Below are 21,349 nucleotides of genomic sequence, written 5' to 3'. Positions count from 1 at the left end.
CTATTTTCAACAGATATATTTTTGTGTCACAACAGTCAGGAGACACTACTGTTTTTCTTTACGGAAAAACTACCGAAAGCTGAATAATAGAGATTTTTTAGTGTGGGATGGCAAAACCACAGTTATTGTTTACTGGAGTATACCACACTTTTTTAAATAGAGATATTTGCGGCTGAACAGTGAGCGACACACTCAAACTGCTTTTTTTTTAGATACCAGAGGCCCAAAACTGGATAGTACAGTGATTTGACCCGTGGAACTGCGAAACCACACTGGGATGTCCGGCCTACACAAGACTATTTTCAACAGATATATTTTTGTGTCACAACAGTCAGGAGACACTACTGTTTTTCTTTACGGAAAAAACTACCAAAAGCTGAATAATAGAGATTTTTTACCGTGGGATGGCAAAACCACAGTTATTGTTTACTGGGGTATACCACACTTTTTTAAATAGAGATATTTGCGGCTGAACAGTGAGCGACACACTCAAACTGCTTTTTTTTTAGTTACCAAAGGCCCAAAACTGGATAGTACAGCGATTTGACCCGTGGAACTGCGAAACCACACTGGGATGTCGGGCCTACACAAGACTATTTTCAACAGATATATTTTTGTGTCACAACAGTCAGGAGACAGTACTGTTTTTCTTTACGGAAAATACTACCAAAAGCTGAATAATAGAGATTTTTTACCGTGGGATGGCAAAACCACAGTTATTGTTTACTGGGGTATACCACACTTTTTTAAATAGAGATATTTGCGGCTGAACAGTGAGCGACACACTCAAACTGCTTTTTTTTTAGATACCAAAGGCCCAAAACTGGATAGTACAGCGATTTGACCCGTGGAACTGCGAAACCACACTTGGATGTCGGGCCTACACAAGACTATTTTCAACAGATATATTTTTGTGTCACAACAGTCAGGAGACACTACTGTTTTTCTTTACGGAAAAAACTACCAAAAGCTGAATAATAGAGATTTTTTACCGTGGGATGGCAAAACCACAGTTATTGTTTACTGGTGTATACCACACTTTTTTAAATAGAGATATTTGCGGCTGAACAGTGAGCGACACACTCAAACTGCTTTTTTTTTAGATACCAAAGGCCCAAAACTGGATAGTACAGGGATTTGACCCGTGGAACTGCGAAACCACACTGGGATGTCGGGCCTACGCAAGACTATTTTCAACAGATATATTTTTGTGTCACAACAGTCAGGAGACACTACTGTTTTTCTTTACGGAAAAAACTACCAAAAGCTGAATAATAGAGATATTTTACCGTGGGATGGCAAAACCACAGTTATTGTTTACTGGGGTATACCACACTTTTTTAAATAGAGATATTTGCGGCTGAACAGTGAGCGACACACTCAAACTGCTTTTTTTTTAGATACCAAGGGCCCAAAACTGGATAGTACAGCGATTTGACCCGTGGAACTGCGAAACCACACTGGGATGTCGGGCCTACACAAGACTATTTTCAACAGATATATTTTTGTGTCACAACAGTCAGGAGACACTACTGTTTTTCTTTACGGAAAAAACTACCAAAAGCTGAATAATAGAGATTTTTTACCGTGGGATGGCAAAGCCACAGTTATTGTTTACTGGGGTATACCACACTTTTTTAAATAGAGATATTTGCGGCTGAACAGTGAGCGACACACTCAAACTGCTTTTTTTTTAGATACCAAAGGCCCAAAACTGGATAGTACAGCGATTTGACCTGTGGAACTGCGAAACCACACTGGGATGTCGGGCCTACACAAGACTATTTTCAACAGATATATTTTTGTGTCACAATAGTCAGGAGACACTACTGTTTTTCTTTACGGAAAAAACTACCAAAAGCTGAATAATAGAGATTTTTTACCGTGGGATGGCAAAATCACAGTTATTGTTTACTGGGGTATGCCACACTTTTTTAAATAGAGATATTTGCGGCTGAACAGTGAGCGACACACTCAAACTGCTTTTTTTTAGATACCAAAGGCCCAAAACTGGATAGTACAGCGATTTGACCCGAGGAACTGCGAAACCACACTGGGATGTCGGGCCTACACAAGACTATTTTCAACAGATATATTTTTGTGTCACAACAGTCAGGAGACACTACTGTTTTTCTTTATGGAAAAAAGTACCAAAAGTTGAATAATAGAGATTTTTTACCGTGGGATGGCAAAACCACATTTATTGTTTACTGGTGTATACCACACTTTTTTAAATAGAGATATTTGCGGCTGAACAGTGAGCGACACACTCAAACTGCTTTTTTTTAGATACCAAAGGCCCAAAACTGGATAGAACAGCGATTTGACCCGTGGAACTGCGAAACCACGCTGTGATATCGGGCCTACACAAGACTATTTTCAACAGTTATATTTTTGTGTCACAACAGTCAGGAGACACTACTGTTTTTCTTTACGGAAAAAAGTACCAAAAGCTGAATAATAGAGATTTTTTACCGTGGGATGGCAAAACCACAGTTATTGTTTACTGGGGTATACCACACTTTTTTAAATAGAGATATTTGCGGCTGAACAGTGAGCGACACACTCAAACTGCTTTTTTTTTAGATACCAAAGGCCCAAAACTGGATAGTACAGCGATTTGACCCGTGGAACTGCGAAACCACACTGGGATGTCTGGCCTACACAAGACTATTTTCAACAGATATATTTTTGTGTCACAACAGTCAGGAGACACTACTGTTTTTCTTTATGGAAAAAACTACCAAAAGCTGAATAATAGAGATTTTTTAACGTGGGATGGCAAAACCACAGTGATTGTTTACTGGGGTATACCACACTTTTTTAAATAGAGATATTTGCGGCTGAACAGTGAGCGACACACTCAAACTGCTTTTTTTTAGATACCAAAGGCCCAAAACTGGATAGTACAGCGATTTGACCCGTGGAACTGCGAAACCACACTGGGATGTCTGGCCTACACAAGACTATTTTCAACAGATATATTTTTGTGTCACAACAGTCAGGAGACACTACTGTTTTTCTTTACGGAAAAAACTACCAAAAGCTGAATAATAGAGATTTTTTACCGTGGGATGGCAAAACCACAGTTATTGTTTACTGGGGTATACCACACTTTTTTAAATAGAGATATTTGCGGCTGAACAGTGAGCGACACACTCAAACTGCTTTTTTTTTAGTTACCAAAGGCCCAAAACTGGATAGTACAGCGATTTGACCCGTGGAACTGCGAAACCACACTGGGATGTCGGGCCTACACAAGACTATTTTCAACAGATATATTTTTGTGTCACAACAGTCAGGAGACAGTACTGTTTTTCTTTACGGAAAATACTACCAAAAGCTGAATAATAGAGATTTTTTACCGTGGGATGGCAAAACCACAGTTATTGTTTACTGGGGTATACCACACTTTTTTAAATAGAGATATTTGCGGCTGAACAGTGAGCGACACACTCAAACTGCTTTTTTTTTAGATACCAAAGGCCCAAAACTGGATAGTACAGCGATTTGACCCGTGGAACTGCGAAACCACACTTGGATGTCGGGCCTACACAAGACTATTTTCAACAGATATATTTTTGTGTCACAACAGTCAGGAGACACTACTGTTTTTCTTTACGGAAAAAACTACCAAAAGCTGAATAATAGAGATTTTTTACCGTGGGATGGCAAAACCACAGTTATTGTTTACTGTTGTATACCACACTTTTTTAAATAGAGATATTTGCGGCTGAACAGTGAGCGACACACTCAAACTGCTTTTTTTTTAGATACCAAAGGCCCAAAACTGGATAGTACAGCGATTTGACCCGTGGAACTGCGAAACCACACTGGGATGTCGGGCCTACGCAAGACTATTTTCAACAGATATATTTTTGTGTCACAACAGTCAGGAGACACTACTGTTTTTCTTTACGAAAAAACTACCAAAAGCTGAATAATAGAGATTTTTTACCGTGGGATGGCAAAACCACAGTTATTGTTTACTGGGGTATACCACACTTTTTTAAATAGAGAAATTTGCGGCTGAACAGTGAGCGACACACTCAAACTGCTTTTTTTTTAGATACCAAAGGCCCAAAACTGGATAGTACAGCGATTTGACCCGTGGAACTGCGAAACCACACTTGGATGTCGGGCCTACACAAGACTATTTTCAACAGATATATTTTTGTGTCACAACAGTCAGGAGACACTACTGTTTTTCTTTACGGAAAAAACTACCAAAAGCTGAATAATAGAGATTTTTTACCGTGAGATGGCAAAACCACAGTTATTGTTTACTGGGGTATACCACACTTTTTTAAATAGAGATATTTGCGGCTGAACAGTGAGCGACACACTCAAACTGCTTTTTTTTAGATACCAAAGGCCCAAAACTGGATAGTACAGCGATTTGACCCGTGGAACTGCGAAACCACACTGGGATGTCGAGCCTACACAAGACTATTTTCAACAGATATATTTTTGTGTCACAACAGTCAGGAGACACTACTGTTTTTCTTTACGGAAAAACTACCAAAAGCTGAATAGTAGAGATTTTTTACCGTGGGATGGCAAAACCACAGTTATTGTTTACTGGGGTATACCACACTTTTTTAACTAGAGATATTTGCGGCTGAACAGTGAGCGACACACTCAAACTGCTTTTTTTTTAGATACCAAAGGCCCAAAACTGGATAGAACAGCGATTTGACCCATGGAACTGCGAAACCACACTGGGATGTCGAGTCTACACAAGACTATTTTCAACAGATATATTTTTGTGTCACAACAGTCAGGAGACACTACTGTTTTTCTTTACGGAAAAACTACCAAAAGCTGAATAATAGAGATTTTTTAGTGTGGGATGGCAAAACCACAGTTATTGTTTACTATAGTATACCACACTTTTTTAAATAGAGATATTTGCGGCTGAACAGTGAGCGACACACTCAAACTGCTTTTTTTTTAGATACCAGAGGCCCAAAACTGGATAGTACAGTGATTTGACCCGTGGAACTGCGAAACCACACTGGGATGTCCGGCCTACACAAGACTATTTTCAACAGATATATTTTTGTGTCACAACAGTCAGGAGACACTACTGTTTTTCTTTACGGAAAAAACTACCAAAAGCTGAATAATAGAGATTTTTTACCGTGGGATGGCAAAACCACAGTTATTGTTTACTGGGGTATACCACACTTTTTTAAATAGAGATATTTGCGGCTGAACAGTGAGCGACACACTCAAACTGCTTTTTTTTTAGTTACCAAAGGCCCAAAACTGGATAGTACAGCGATTTGACCCGTGGAACTGCGAAACCACACTGGGATGTCGGGCCTACACAAGACTATTTTCAACAGATATATTTTTGTGTCACAACAGTCAGGAGACAGTACTGTTTTTCTTTACGGAAAATACTACCAAAAGCTGAATAATAGAGATTTTTTACCGTGGGATGGCAAAACCACAGTTATTGTTTACTGGGGTATACCACACTTTTTTAAATAGAGATATTTGCGGCTGAACAGTGAGCGACACACTCAAACTGCTTTTTTTTTAGATACCAAAGGCCCAAAACTGGATAGTACAGCGATTTGACCCGTGGAACTGCGAAACCACACTTGGATGTCGGGCCTACACAAGACTATTTTCAACAGATATATTTTTGTGTCACAACAGTCAGGAGACACTACTGTTTTTCTTTACGGAAAAAACTACCAAAAGCTGAATAATAGAGATTTTTTACCGTGGGATGGCAAAACCACAGTTATTGTTTACTGGTGTATACCACACTTTTTTAAATAGAGATATTTGCGGCTGAACAGTGAGCGACACACTCAAACTGCTTTTTTTTTAGATACCAAAGGCCCAAAACTGGATAGTACAGGGATTTGACCCGTGGAACTGCGAAACCACACTGGGATGTCGGGCCTACGCAAGACTATTTTCAACAGATATATTTTTGTGTCACAACAGTCAGGAGACACTACTGTTTTTCTTTACGGAAAAAACTACCAAAAGCTGAATAATAGAGATATTTTACCGTGGGATGGCAAAACCACAGTTATTGTTTACTGGGGTATACCACACTTTTTTAAATAGAGATATTTGCGGCTGAACAGTGAGCGACACACTCAAACTGCTTTTTTTTTAGATACCAAGGGCCCAAAACTGGATAGTACAGCGATTTGACCCGTGGAACTGCGAAACCACACTGGGATGTCGGGCCTACACAAGACTATTTTCAACAGATATATTTTTGTGTCACAACAGTCAGGAGACACTACTGTTTTTCTTTACGGAAAAAACTACCAAAAGCTGAATAATAGAGATTTTTTACCGTGGGATGGCAAAGCCACAGTTATTGTTTACTGGGGTATACCACACTTTTTTAAATAGAGATATTTGCGGCTGAACAGTGAGCGACACACTCAAACTGCTTTTTTTTTAGATACCAAAGGCCCAAAACTGGATAGTACAGCGATTTGACCTGTGGAACTGCGAAACCACACTGGGATGTCGGGCCTACACAAGACTATTTTCAACAGATATATTTTTGTGTCACAATAGTCAGGAGACACTACTGTTTTTCTTTACGGAAAAAACTACCAAAAGCTGAATAATAGAGATTTTTTACCGTGGGATGGCAAAACCACAGTTATTGTTTACTGGGGTATACCACACTTTTTTAAATAGAGATATTTGCGGCTGAACAGTGAGCGACACACTCAAACTGCTTTTTTTTAGATACCAAAGGCCCAAAACTGGATAGTACAGCGATTTGACCCGAGGAACTGCGAAACCACACTGGGATGTCGGGCCTACACAAGACTATTTTCAACAGATATATTTTTGTGTCACAACAGTCAGGAGACACTACTGTTTTTCTTTATGGAAAAAAGTACCAAAAGTTGAATAATAGAGATTTTTTACCATGGGATGGCAAAACCACATTTATTGTTTACTGGTGTATACCACACTTTTTTAAATAGAGATATTTGCGGCTGAACAGTGAGCGACACACTCAAACTGATTTTTTTTAGATACCAAAGGCCCAAAACTGGATAGAACAGCGATTTGACCCGTGGAACTGCGAAACCACGCTGTGATATCGGGCCTACACACGACTATTTTCAACAGTTATATTTTTGTGTCACAACAGTCAGGAGACACTACTGTTTTTCTTTACGGAAAAAAGTACCAAAAGCTGAATAATAGAGATTTTTTACCGTGGGATGGCAAAACCACAGTTATTGTTTACTGGGGTATACCACACTTTTTTAAATAGAGATATTTGCGGCTGAACAGTGAGCGACACACTCAAACTGCTTTTTTTTTAGATACCAAAGGCCCAAAACTCGATAGTACAGCGATTTGACCCGTGGAACTGCGAAACCACACTGGGATGTCTGGCCTACACAAGACTATTTTCAACAGATATATTTTTGTGTCACAACAGTCAGGAGACACTACTGTTTTTCTTTATGGAAAAAACTACCAAAAGCTGAATAATAGAGATTTTTTAACGTGGGATGGCAAAACCACCGTTATTGTTTACTGGGGTATACCACACTTTTTTAAATAGAGATATTTGCGGCTGAACAGTGAGCGACACACTCAAACTGCTTTTTTTTTAGATACCAAAGGCCCAAAACTGGATAGTACAGTGATTTGACCCGTGGAACTGCGAAACCACACTGGGATGTTGGGCCTACACAAGACTATTTTCAACAGATATATTTTTGTGTCACAACAGTCAGGAGACACTACTGTTTTTCTTTACGGAAGAAACTACCAAAAGCTGAATAATAGAGATTTTTTAGTGTGGGATGGCAAAACCACAGTTATTGTTTACTGGGGTATACCACACTGTTTTAAATAGAGATATTTGCGGCTGAACAGTGAGCGACACACTCAAACTGCTTTTTTTTTAGATACCAGAGGCCCAAAACTGGATAGTACAGTGATTTGACCCGTGGAACTGCGAAATCACACTGGGATGTCGGGCCTACACAAGACTATTTTCAACAGATATATTTTTGCGTCACAACAGTCAGGAGACACTACTGTTTTTCTTTACGGAAAAAAACTACCAAAAGCTGAATAATAGAGATTTTTTACCGTGGGATGGCAAAACCACAGTTATTGTTTACTGGGGTATACCACACTTTTTTAAATAGAGATATTTGCGGCTGAACAGTGAGCGACACACTCAAACTGCTTTTTTTTTAGATACCAAAGGCCCAAAACTGGATAGTACAGCGATTTCACCCGTGGAACTGCGAAACCACACTGGGATGTCGGGCCTACACAAGACTATTTTCAACAGATATGTTTTTGTGTCACAACAGTCAGGAGATACTACTGTTTTTCTTTAAGGAAAAAACTACCAAAAGCTGAATAATAGAGATTTTTTAACGTGGGATGGCAAAACCACAGTTATTGTTTACTGGGGTATACCACACTTTTTTAAATAGAGATATTTGCGGCTGAACAGTGAGCGACACACTCAAACTGCTTTTTTTTTAGATACCAAATGCCCAAAACTGGATAGTACAGTGATTTGACCCGTGGAACTGCGAAACCACACTGAGATGTTGGGCCTACACAAGACTATTTTCAACAGATATATTTTTGTGTCACAACAGTCAGGAGACACTACTGTTTTTCTCTACGGAAAAAACTACCAAAAGCTGAATAATAGAGATTTTTTACCGTGGGATGGCAAAACCACAGTTATTGTTTACTGGGGTATACCACACTTTTTTAAATAGAGATATTTGCGGCTGAACAGTGAGCGACACACTCAAACTGCTTTTTTTTTAGTTACCAAAGGCCCAAAACTGGATAGTACAGCGATTTGACCCGTGGAACTGCGAAACCACACTGGGATGTCGGGCCTACACAAGACTATTTTCAACAGATATATTTTTGTGTCACAACAGTCAGGAGACACTACTGTTTTTCTTTACGGAAAATACTACCAAAAGCTGAATAATAGAGATTTTTTACCGTGGGATGGCAAAACCACAGTTATTGTTTACTGGGGTATACCACACTTTTTTAAATAGAGATATTTGCGGCTGAACAGTGAGCGACACACTCAAACTGCTTTTTTTTTTAGATACCAAAGGCCCAAAACTGGATAGTACAGCGATTTGACCCGTGGAACTGCGAAACCACACTTGGATGTCGGGCCTACACAAGACTATTTTCAACAGATATATTTTTGTGTCACAACAGTCAGGAGACACTACTGTTTTTCTTTACGGAAAAAACTACCAAAAGCTGAATAATAGAGATTTTTTACCGTGGGATGGCAAAACCACAGTTATTGTTTACTGGTGTATACCACACTTTTTTAAATAGAGATATTTGCGGCTGAACAGTGAGCGACACACTCAAACTGCTTTTTTTTTAGATACCAAAGGCCCAAAACTGGATAGTACAGGGATTTGACCCGTGGAACTGCGAAACCACACTGGGATGTCGGGCCTACGCAAGACTATTTTCAACAGATATATTTTTGTGTCACAACAGTCAGGAGACACTACTGTTTTTCTTTACGGAAAAAACTACCAAAAGCTGAATAATAGAGATTTTTTACCGTGGGATGTCAAAACCACAGTTATTGTTTACTGGGGTATACCACACTTTTTTAAATAGAGATATTTGCGGCTGAACAGTGAGCGACACACTCAAACTGCTTTTTTTTTTAGATACCAAAGGCCCAAAACTGGATAGTACAGCGATTTGACCCGTGGAACTGCGAAACCACATGGGATGTCGGGCCTACACAAGACTATTTTCAACAGATATATTTTTGTGTCACAACAGTCAGGAGACACTACTGTTTTTCTTTACGGAAAAAACTACCAAAAGCTGAATAATAGAGATTTTTTACCGTGGGATGGCAAAACCACAGTTATTGTTTACTGGGGTATACCACACTTTTTTAAATAGAGATATTTGCGGCTGAACAGTGAGCGACACACTCAAACTGCTTTTTTTTTAGATACCAAAGGCCCAAAACTGGATAGTACAGGGATTTGACCCGTGGAACTGCGAAACCACACTGGGATGTCGGGCCTACACAAGACTATTTTCAACAGATATATTTTTGTGTCACAACAGTCAGGAGACACTACTGTTTTTCTTTACGGAAAAAACTACCAAAAGCTGAATAATAGAGATTTTTTACCGTGGGATAGCAAAACCACAGTTATTGTTTACTGGGGTATACCACACTTTTTTAAATAGAGATATTTGCGGCTGAACAGTGAGCGACACACTCAAACTGCTTTTTTTTTAGATACCAGAGGCCCAAAACTGGATAGTACAGTGATTTGACCCGTGGAACTGCGAAACCACACTGGGATGTCGGGCCTACACAAGACTATTTTCAACAGATATATTTTTGCGTCACAACAGTCAGGAGACACTACTGTTTTTCTTTACGGAAAAAAACTACCAAAAGCTGAATAATAGAGATTTTTTACCGTGGGATGGCAAAACCACAGTTATTGTTTACTGGGGTATACCACACTTTTTTAAATAGAGATATTTGCGGCTGAACAGTGAGCGACACACTCAAACTGCTTTTTTTTTAGATACCAAAGGCCCAAAACTGGATAGTACAGGGATTTGACCCGTGGAACTGCGAAACCACACTGGGATGTCGGGCCTACACAAGACTATTTTCAACAGATATATTTTTGTGTCACAACAGTCAGGAGACACTACTGTTTTTCTTTACGGAAAAAACTACCAAAAGCTGAATAATAGAGATTTTTTACCGTGGGATGGCAAAACCACAGTTATTGTTTACTGGGGTATACCACACTTTTTTTAATAGAGATATTTGCGTCTGAACAGTGAGCGACACACTCAAACTGTTTTTTTTTTTAGATACAAATGGCCCAAAATGGATAATACAGAGGTTTGAACCGTGGAAGTGCAAAACAACACTTCTGTTTCTCTAGCCTACACCAGACTATTTTCAACAGTTATATTTGTGTCTGAAAAATCAGAGACACGCTTTTTTTTTGGGGAGGGGGTCACACCAAAATTTTAATAAGACGGGTATTTGTACAGTGTGAAGGAGGAAAAAAAAGGATGATTTAGATGAAAAAAAAAGGATTTTTCCTGGCCCCCGACACCTGGTGCTAAGTCCAGAAATTTCAGCAACAGGAGCACACAGGACTGTAATGCAACATTTGCTGGTATATCCACTGCGTCTCCTATACAGCCTGCCTGCCTGGTATCTGGGATGGATATTAGTCCTGAAAAGGACTGTTTGTTTGTTCTGCAGCCTTTACAGACCCTACACTAACTATTTCGCAGTTTATATCTCTCCATAAATCAGCAGCGCTGTCCCTACACTGTCTAATCCGGAGCGACTGTGTGCAAGATGGCTGCGCCCGGTTTTAAATACTCGAGGTGACGCTGTGCGGCCAGCCAATCACTGCAATGCCCACAACCAACATGGCTGCAGCATTACAGTGACTGGCTGGCAATCCCTGCATGTTCATTGGCTCTGTAAAGAGCGCCAAACATGCAGGGCGGAGACCCGAGCTCCCGCCCGAGTAACCCGGAAATGCTCGGTGCTCGCCGAACATCCCGAGTAGCGTGATGCTCGGGCGACTACCGAGCAGTGTCGAGCATGCTCGCTCAACACTAGTGTCTATCAAACTGACACCTCATTAGCAAAGATTTCACTCTGGAGATCTCCTCGCGGCTACCTCCAGTTGAGACAAGATGCTCGAGTTTCCTCTTCAGGCCCTGATACAGGCGATACCTTTCCAGGCTCCTGAGGCTCGAGAGCTGTCCGAAGAATCTCGTCACCCTTTTCTTGAACATCTCCCACCACTCTGACTCAATACTACAAAGATCCATTAAGGGTACCTGGCTCTGAAGAAAATCCTCAAAGGGCTGTCTTATCTCCGCTTCTTCCAAGAGAGACGAATTAAGCCTCCAAAAGCCTCTTCCTATCCGAGGGGTCTCTGTAACATTCAGGGGAGACAAAATCAAACAGTGATCGGAGAACTCTACCTCAACAACAGATACTGCTGAAGAGACAGCTTCCTCCTTTAAATAAAACCTGTCTATCCTGGACCTGCAGTTAACTCTATGATAGGTGAACCCCTTGTAGCCTGGGGTGTGCCGGATGTGGACATCCACCAGGCGAGCCTCACTAGCTATACTATTAAGGGCAACACTATCATAAGTCAGCTTGTCTCTGGAATCTCCTTTATCCCGGGGCCTCGTGACAGTGTTAAAGTCCCCTTCAAAGACGACCTGCCGACTCGTAAAAAGGTAGGGCTTGATCCTCATAAGGAGACACTTCCGGTCCCACTTAGATTGGGGACCATAGATGTTAATGAGCCGGAGCTCTTGTCCCTTCATGAGGACATGTAATATCAGGCACCTCCCCATTTCTAACTGAATAACCCGTCGGCATTCTACCGGTGCGGTAAAAAGGACCGCCACTCCGCTATACGGCTCGCCGCAAGAGACCAATAGGAGGGCCCGAGTCTCCACTCCCTCTTAGCGATAAACACCTCTGCCATATTTGGCAGCCTGGTCTCTTGCAAAAAGAAAATGTCAGCTTCAACCCGGCTGAGGAAATCAAAGGCCGCAAATCTAGCCATATTTGACATAATGCTGGTGACATTAATGGATGCCAGCGTCAACGGAGTGGGTACCGCCATCATTGGTGATTGAGTTAGATGGCTTTCTTCTTTATTCTCTGCCTCAGATGAAGAATCCTTCCTCCTCTTTAACGATACAGAGATGTCCATTCCCACATTTTTCCTTCTTTTTTCGAACTCGTCTCCGGACTCTGGGCCAGTCCCTCCCCCCAAGGAGCTTGCATCCGCAGGAGAAGAAGACTTGGCGCCCCCTGTAAGCTCCGCCAAAGCCGGAACCTCACCCTCAGCCTCCTCTTCAGAGGAAGAGATGTTATCAAGGGCTTGGAACCGGTTAGAAAGACCAACTAGAGGGGAGTCAGTTTTACCTTCCTTAGGTACCTTGGTGAGAGCGGGAGAAGATGTTTTATCTCCCTTCTTTCTCTTCTTTTTGGTGCCGAGCTTACGCCTGTCCTCTAGCCACCGCTTATTATCCTCATCCATACTTTCATAATGGCAGGATTCTGAGACAGAGGCGGTTTCCTCCCTGTGGATCCTCCTGACCACCTCATCCAACTCATCATCCCTCAGGGTCTCAGCAGCAACACTGGCATCCAGGACAGGGGCCGCCCTAGTAGCCCGGGGCTCGCCCCGCTCCCTCTCCTGTTTTTGCTTGTCTAGATGCCTCAGCTGGGCAGGCGTCTTTTTATTGCTTTTCTTCCCTGGCTCCTCTGCTCCCCCACCCCTGCTAGTCCCCTCCCCAGTAGAATCGGCCTCACGGCTTTCTCCCACCGGGGTCTCGACTGCATTAGCGAAGGAGCGAGGACAACGGCTGAATGGGTGACCTAACTCACCACACAGGTGGCACCTAATCTCCACACAAGAGGCAGCAAGATGGCTGACACTCCCACACAACGCACATTTCTGCACAGTGCAGTTTACACTGAAGTGTGTGGGGTCGCCGCACCTGTGACAAAGCTTCGGTTGCCCCTGGTAGAAGACCAGGATACCATCGCTACCCAGGAAGGCAGATGATGGAATGTGGGCAACCGTACCACCTGAACGCTTAAGTTTTACCATAAACATCCAGGCCCCTGACCAGATACCAAACTCGTCGCGGTTTTTCTTTGGCATCTCCACCAGCCCTCCATACCGACCAAGCCGCGTCATGATGTCATAACAAGAAAGTGACTCGTTACGAGTCATCACGGTCACTTTCTTGATTTGGTTTTGGCGAGACACTGCCTGAACGGTAAAGTCTCACCAGCCGGGCTCATTTTTTGCCAACTCATAATTTGTCCAGAAGAGCTCAAGCCCCTCCGGCCGAACAAAGCTGACATCAAACTCAGGCATGGAATAGGGATGTATCAAGGCGTAGATGTCAATCGCCTTGAAGCCCATCCTCAGCAGGAGCTCCACAACTTTAGACCTTGGAGGACATGCATCACTGCCCCTCCACTGAAGACGGACCACATTCCTACGCACACTCCCTTGCCTGGCTGTTGGGAGGGACCACACTGTATCCCCCCCTTTTTGCTCTCGGAAGGCCGCGAGGCCATGCCTCTGACGCGCCCCCTGGGCCATGTGCAAGGGATACCCGGAGCCGGATCTGGATAGGGGTAGTAGTCCTTGTGGCGGTGACCCGGTCCGTGCCCAGGGTGTCAAACTAAGTGGCAGTCTATGGCAGTAGATGTTTAACTTGATTGTCGACTACGCCACCCGTTGAGTGCGGCTTTGAAGCCGCCGCTGCAGAGCAGTCCACTGAGGCCGGTGGTATATGTGCAGCAGTGATGGTATAACCCCCAACGGGAGGGGTATGGCCTCAGGGCAGCAGGTGTAGATGATGGGGGTTGTGATGATGCAGAAAGAAGATTCAGAGTCAGGAGATGCAGTTCAGGGTTTTTACTTACTGGTGTTCTTTTGGTCACTCTGGCCTTGAGTGACCACCCGAGCCGTGCTGCGTCCACCAGGTCCTGGACTCGGCCAACCCCCAGGCAATTCCGGAGCGTGGTCCTGAGCTCCTTTCTGACTTTCCCTTCCTCTGGCCGTTCCCACCAGGGATCCACTTTTGGCCGGCTACCTCGGGTCTCTTGGTGGTCAAGCCTCCTCTGGGCTCCCTGACCCTATACTCGGTGTGCCTTTCTAGTGGATTTGGTGAGGGTCGTGGCAGATCCTGACCACGACCTCCGGTTCCTGGCTAAGGTTCGTTTTGGGCCTCCGCCAGCTTGGGATCCGGTACCCTTGTCCACCAACCCTTCACCCTTCTGTCCTTATTCTGGGATCTTGGGGTTCCTTCTTGTTTCCTCTCTGGATCCTTCTCACTCCTCTCTCTCTCTCTGCAGGCTCTGCTCTGGAGCTGGGCCCAGCCGGAGTCACAGCTCCCTGTCAGCCCTCCTGGCTGAGCTCCTCTGCTCTGCTCCTCAGGCTAAACTCTCTCTCTGTTCTAAGATGGTGCCCACCTTATATACTCCCTCTATGTGTGAGCTCAGGTGACCAGCACCCAATGAGCTCCTATCTTTACCCAGACTACTCCCCCTATCTGCCCCTACACTACTGGGATGTTCCACCCCCCTCCCACTCCAGCCAGGGACAGACGCTGTCGTACCTGCACATATACTGGTGGGAGTACCGTTGTTCTGTCCCCCGGAAATGGGATGTATGTAGTGCATGCAGCCTACTGAGCTCAGTTCCACACTCCATCCTTACCCGGGAGTGGAATACCACACCTCTGGCTTGAGGTGCAATACCCCTGTAGCAGCCGAATCCTCAGGGTGCTACATTCCCCCCTGGTAAATCACAGCACGTCCTCGGGCTGTAAATGAGCAAAATATCCAAAAACATACAAAATGTTTGCAAAAACATCATAAACATATAAAACATTATATATATCATCAGCATAAAACTTTTCATAGTAAACATTCTTGTTCCTCCGGCCACGGTGCAACTTGTGACCGGGTAAAGTGCAACAGTCTCTTCAAGAAAAAACAGTTTCCTATAAAACCGGTAGGGGGCGCCTTAGAAAGCGCAACTATATACAAGGGGAGGTATGGCCGCTCTCAGTCCTCGGCCAGTGGGGAAAAGAAATGGCTGTTCACAGTCCTCAGCCTGTGGGGAGATGGGACACACTGGAACAGTTCACTGGTCCCAACGGGGACTATATCTTACTTAAGCAGCATGGCATATACCCATACGGGTAACTATATACAGTTTCAGTTCACCTCTTAATGGTGACGATGCCCTCCTGCTCCTTCCTGAGGGTAGGCTTCAGACCCGTCCGGGTCCTCTTGACCTTCCTCACACCGCAACTCCTCTTCCGTCAGGCGATGTACATGAAGTGCATAGGGTCCTTTGGCACACTGGTGCCGGGTAAAGGTGACCTCATCACCCAGGTAAAGGTCACGACCTCTGTGTCCCTCCGGTAGGTGGGACTCGACATCTCTTCTGGTCACGAAGACGTCGCCGGGGGTGTGATGATCTCGAATGAAGCCCCAACCGTGCTGCAACTGGAATTTAATTACAGTCCCGGTGGCACGGGGACCGTAGGCTGCACGGGGGTTCCTCCTGGTCCGGCTCTTCTGTTCTGCACTTTTTATTTGCAGCCGCTGCTCGCGGACCCGCCTCTCTCTTCTTTCTCGGTCAAAGGCTTCCAACTGCTGGCGGCAGCACTCTGCACGCTCCGCTGCAGCCGCCCGGGTTTCTTGAGTGAACCCGATGAGGTCTCCTCCGCGGGGTCCCACTCAAACTGTGCCTCCTCTAACGAGAGCGGGGTCATCTTGACGGGCGCCGGAGCCGGGATCAGGGGCTCATCCAGAGGTCTTTCTTTCCGGAGTCGGGGATGGTGGAACTCCGGTGGCCACACAAAGGGCTGCCCATCCGGGCAAGTGTGCTGGGCAAACAAGTCCTCACCCAGGTGCGGCACAGTGGAAGTTGAGGGCGCGGTGGTGGTAGCGGCGTCCAGGTTTACCAGGCCTTGCGACCAGGCTTGGGGCACCCTGAACGTAAAGGGCACCGTGAAGACGGCGGCGCCCGGGGTTACTTGACCTTGCGACCAGGCCGGTGACTCAGCAGAGGTAGAGGGCGCTGTTGGTACTGCGGCGCCCGGGGGTACTCGGCCTTGCGACCAGGCCGATGGCGCTTCCTGTTTGGTCGCACTCTGATTTGAGGCGCGTGACGTCACGGGGAGCGCGGCCGCGGCTTCTGTTTGAGGCCTAGTCGGGAGCGGTGACGGTGCAACGACGGGCACGGCAGGGGAAATTTCGGGCTCTGCGACGGGGAGCTGGGGCAGGCTCACGGCTTCTCGGCTCGGGGTAGTGACGTCCCCTTTACCTGCCTCCGTTTCTTTAGCTCCTTCCTCGGCGTCGTCTCCGGCCTTGATTCCTCCTGCGCCATCCTCAGAGGCGGTCTGACTCCTCGTCTCGGGTGGCGTGCTTCGCTGGCGGGTTCCAGCCTGCTGGGCCATCTCTCTGCTCCATGCGGCCAGTACGTCCCGCTGCACTCGGGCCATCCTCTGAGCCAAGCCCTCCAGTGCGGTCTGTGCACGCTCCCGGTCTCGGGGGAGCTGTGCCAGGATCTCCACCAGGCCTTCTGGGGTTGTCGCTTGCAACAGGCTCCTGACCACTGGGTCGGTGCTGCCTGCCTCTCCCTCCATCTCCGGGTAGGGCTCCTCCAGACTCCTCCAGGCTGCTCCCATCTTCTCTCTTTTGTTTTGTATCCGCCTATACTGAGGGCGGTCCTGGGGTAACTTGGTGATTGTCAGTTCCAGGGGCAGTCCCCTCACGCTGATGGACATCTCTAACATCACAGTCTCTGCTGGTGGGGGCGGTTTCCGCTTTTGGCGCCATTCCTTGACCTGGCCCACGATGGGAGGTGGCCTCTTGCCACCCTCCGGCACGCCCATAATGGCGTCCGCTCTGCCAGGGCGGGAAATCTTCTGAAATGGCGGGAATCGTCTCCCAGTGGCGGGAAACTCCGTGGATGGCGGGAAGCTTCACCGATGGCGGGAAGAAGGCTGAAGATGGCGCCGGATGGCGGGAAAACTTCACGGATGGTAAGTTTTTAAAAGTCTCTTTTTCAGGCACGCAGTACCCGGTGGTTGCGGGCACGAAATCCTGCCGACTACGCCAAAAGTTGACGCGCCCCCTGGGCCAGTGCTGTAGGGGATACCCGGAGCCGGATCTCGATGGGGGTAGTAGTCCTTGTGGCGGTGACCCGGTCCGTGCCCAGGGTGTCAAACTAAGTGGCAGTCTATGGCAGTAGATGTTTAACTTGATTGTCGACTACGCCACCCGTTGAGTGCGGCTTTGAAGCCGCCGCTGCAGAGCAGTCCACTGAGGCCGGTGGTATATGTGCAGCAGTGATGGTATAACCCCCAACGGGAGGGGTATGGCCTCAGGGCAGCAGGTGTAGATGATGGGGGTTGTGATGATGCAGAAAGAAGATTCAGAGTCAGGAGATGCAGTTCAGGGTTTTTACTTACTGGTGTTCTTTTGGTCACTCTGGCCTTGAGTGACCACCCGAGCCGTGCTGCGTCCACCAGGTCCTGGACTCGGCCAACCCCCAGGCAATTCCGGAGCGTGGTCCTGAGCTCCTTTCTGACTTTCCCTTCCTCTGGCCGTTCCCACCAGGGATCCACTTTTGGCCGGCTACCTCGGGTCTCTTGGTGGTCAAGCCTCCTCTGGGCTCCCTGACCCTATACTCGGTGTGCCTTTCTAGTGGATTTGGTGAGGGTCGTGGCAGATCCTGACCACGACCTCCGGTTCCTGGCTAAGGTTCGTTTTGGGCCTCCGCCAGCTTGGGATCCGGTACCCTTGTCCACCAACCCTTCACCCTTCTGTCCTTATTCTGGGATCTTGGGGTTCCTTCTTGTTTCCTCTCTGGATCCTTCTCACTCCTCTCTCTCTCTCTGCAGGCTCTGCTCTGGAGCTGGGCCCAGCCGGAGCCACAGCTCCCTGTCAGCCCTCCTGGCTGAGCTCCTCTGCTCTGCTCCTCAGGCTAAACTCTCTCTCTGTTCTAAGATGGTGCCCACCTTATATACTCCCTCTATGTGTGAGCTCAGGTGACCAGCACCCAATGAGCTCCTATCTTTACCCAGACTACTCCCCCTATCTGCCCCTACATTACTGGGATGTTCCACCCCCCTCCCACTCCAGCCAGGGACAGACGCTGTCGTACCTGCACATATACTGGTGGGAGTACCGTTGTTCTGTCCCCCGGAAATGGGATGTATGTAGTGCATGCAGCCTACTGAGCTCAGTTCCACACTCCATCCTTACCCGGGAGTGGAATACCACACCTCTGGCTTGAGGTGCAATACCCGTGTAGCAGCCGAATCCTCAGGGTGCTACACCTCTCTATCCAGAAGGATAGATCAACCTCTCGACCCTCTACCATTAGTGATCTCTTCCCCTTCTTTAGAGCCTCCAGAAGGCACTGTTGCAACATGCCGTCCACAAAGCCCGGAGACGAGAAGGAGGATGCCCTATTTGCCCTGGAGGTGACACTGGCATAACTCTGGACAGGCGTTGCCAACATCAGCCCCAACAGCATCACCATTACCCACCTCCATCTCACCCTCCACCAAACCAGCAACCCCATCACTAGACAATGAATTGGCCTCATTCACACCCATCACCAGATTCATTCCTGATGGACCAGTAACAATGATGGATGACATTTTGACCTCAGCATCATCAGGCACAAGGGGCTCAGTCACCTCCATAGAACTGGAGGCGACCTCACCCATGGTCTTATGTGTGCCCTCCACATCATCAGTCGGTAATTTCTGTTTAACATTAGGTATAATGCGCCGCTGATCTTTAGCTGCTGTGAGGCACCGCTGATCTCTAGCATCAGGATAATCTGGACCAGCGACGCCAACACAAAATAGCACTTTCGTGGGAGCACTGGAGCTCTCAGCCTCAGCAGCCCCCTCACACTGCCGCCACTTCTCAACTAAGTGATCAGCGGCAACAGCATTCAGAGGCGCCGAGGCTACCGGAGCTGCCCCTGACACCAGGCTGCTCCCCCCTCCCACTGAGGAGCGCACAACAGCATCGTGACCTGACCGAATGCCCGCCGCCAGGCCGCTCTCACTGTCCAGCCTCTCGGCTGATGCACCTTTTGCTGCGTCCCCGCTAGTACAAGCAGAGACGGAGCTCTGCGCTTCACTACCACGCTGTGTAATCTCCCCGCTCCTTTGTACCAAATCCACAGCGGAACCTGGGTTGAGCTGGGCAACGGGGCTTATACAGCGAGCTGAGCCTGCCGGCGACTCAGGGGATACAGGAAGGGGGGGCATATACATAGCTTACCGCTTCCTGCAGCTTTGGCTTGATCTTCTTAGCCTTTTTGTGGCCCCCAGGTGCCTATTCTGGTAGATCTTCACTAAGATGGAAGTTTTGGAGGCACACTGGGGACTCCAGGGGCTTTATTTCTGCCATTAGCGCCCCTCCCTGGCTGCTGCTGTCACTGTCCTCCCCAGAGCCAGCAGAACTGCGACCGGATGTCATTGTCGCCTGTCCTGCAGGGAGCTCGCTGCACGTGGCCTGCAGGTGACTTTGCAGGTTGCCAGGTGGGGCTTTCTGCTGGTCATCATCACTCTCATCATCCACCTGGCTCTCAGGCTGCAGCCCCATCTGCCTTTGCTCTCTGTTATCAGCCATTTCTCTGAATCGGTCTTCATTTATCAGTTTTTCCTTAAATGAACCACTCTGCTCTCTGATGGTTGCTTTCCTTAGTTCCAGCACATTAATTTCACCGGTGAGCCTCTTTACCTCCACCTGGAGTTCAGCCTTCCTCTATTTGAAGGCCCCCGCAGCTTTGGTGCTTTTGCAGCGCAGCTCCTCCCGAAGCCTCCTGACGAGCTTACTTGCATTTCCATACTCACAGAGGCGGCTCGTCATGACCCGGGAGGCATAGATGGACACAGACTCCCGGAGTCTCTGCAGCGCCCAACCATCCTCAGTGAGGTTGGCCTCACTTCCGTGAGCACTCAGCTTTCCTCCGGAAGGAGCGCCATCATGCACACTGTCAGGCTTTTTCTCCATGCTGGAAGCCTTGCGGCTTCTAGGAGTCTCCACAGTCCTGGGGGTGTAGGTGCCACATTGCTGCGACTCCTGGTGGAGCGTTTCACCCCCCAGTCCTCCGATGTGCAGGCTGGTTGCTGGTTTCTCCTGCCCCCCACCGGCCTGGTTCGGGAAGCAGAAGCCTGGGACTTGGCTCCATCACTCATCCCAGGAAACCCACTCCCTCCCTGGGTAGGAGAGAGAGCAGATCCCCAGGTGGAGAAGTGTTGGTTCCCAGGAGCACACAGCAGGATCTGCAGCCACCACACCCACAATCACCACAGTGAGCAACAGCTGATCATAGCTGCACTCAATATTCTGCTGGTGCAGTCACTGTTAGAGAGAAGGAGGGAAAAAATTATCCATAAAGTCCAGCTTTTTATTGAAAAAGTATTATATTTATTATTAAAAATAATCACAGCAAACTGGGGGGACGTAATACATGTGCAAAAGAGTGTGCATGAGACGCACAGGTCAGGAGCAATATCATAACGAAATGGCTAACTAGACTTAGTGTTTAACATAGTACATGACAGTAAATAACTAATAACATATTTCAACTACCACACATGACAATAGGTATCATAAGACCACTTGGTCAGTAAAGATGGTAAACCATGCATAATGATAGTGGTGTCAGGGAATAGAATTATACCTCGTCAATCTAAG

Source organism: Phyllobates terribilis, unplaced genomic scaffold (genome assembly GCF_046119375.1).
Source record: "Phyllobates terribilis strain yellow unplaced genomic scaffold, ASM4611937v1 Scaffold_7__3_contigs__length_470593459, whole genome shotgun sequence".
NCBI lineage: Eukaryota > Metazoa > Chordata > Amphibia > Anura > Dendrobatidae > Phyllobates > Phyllobates terribilis.
The sequence above is the reverse complement of the archived record's forward strand: the minus strand, read 5'-3'. Positions refer to the sequence as shown.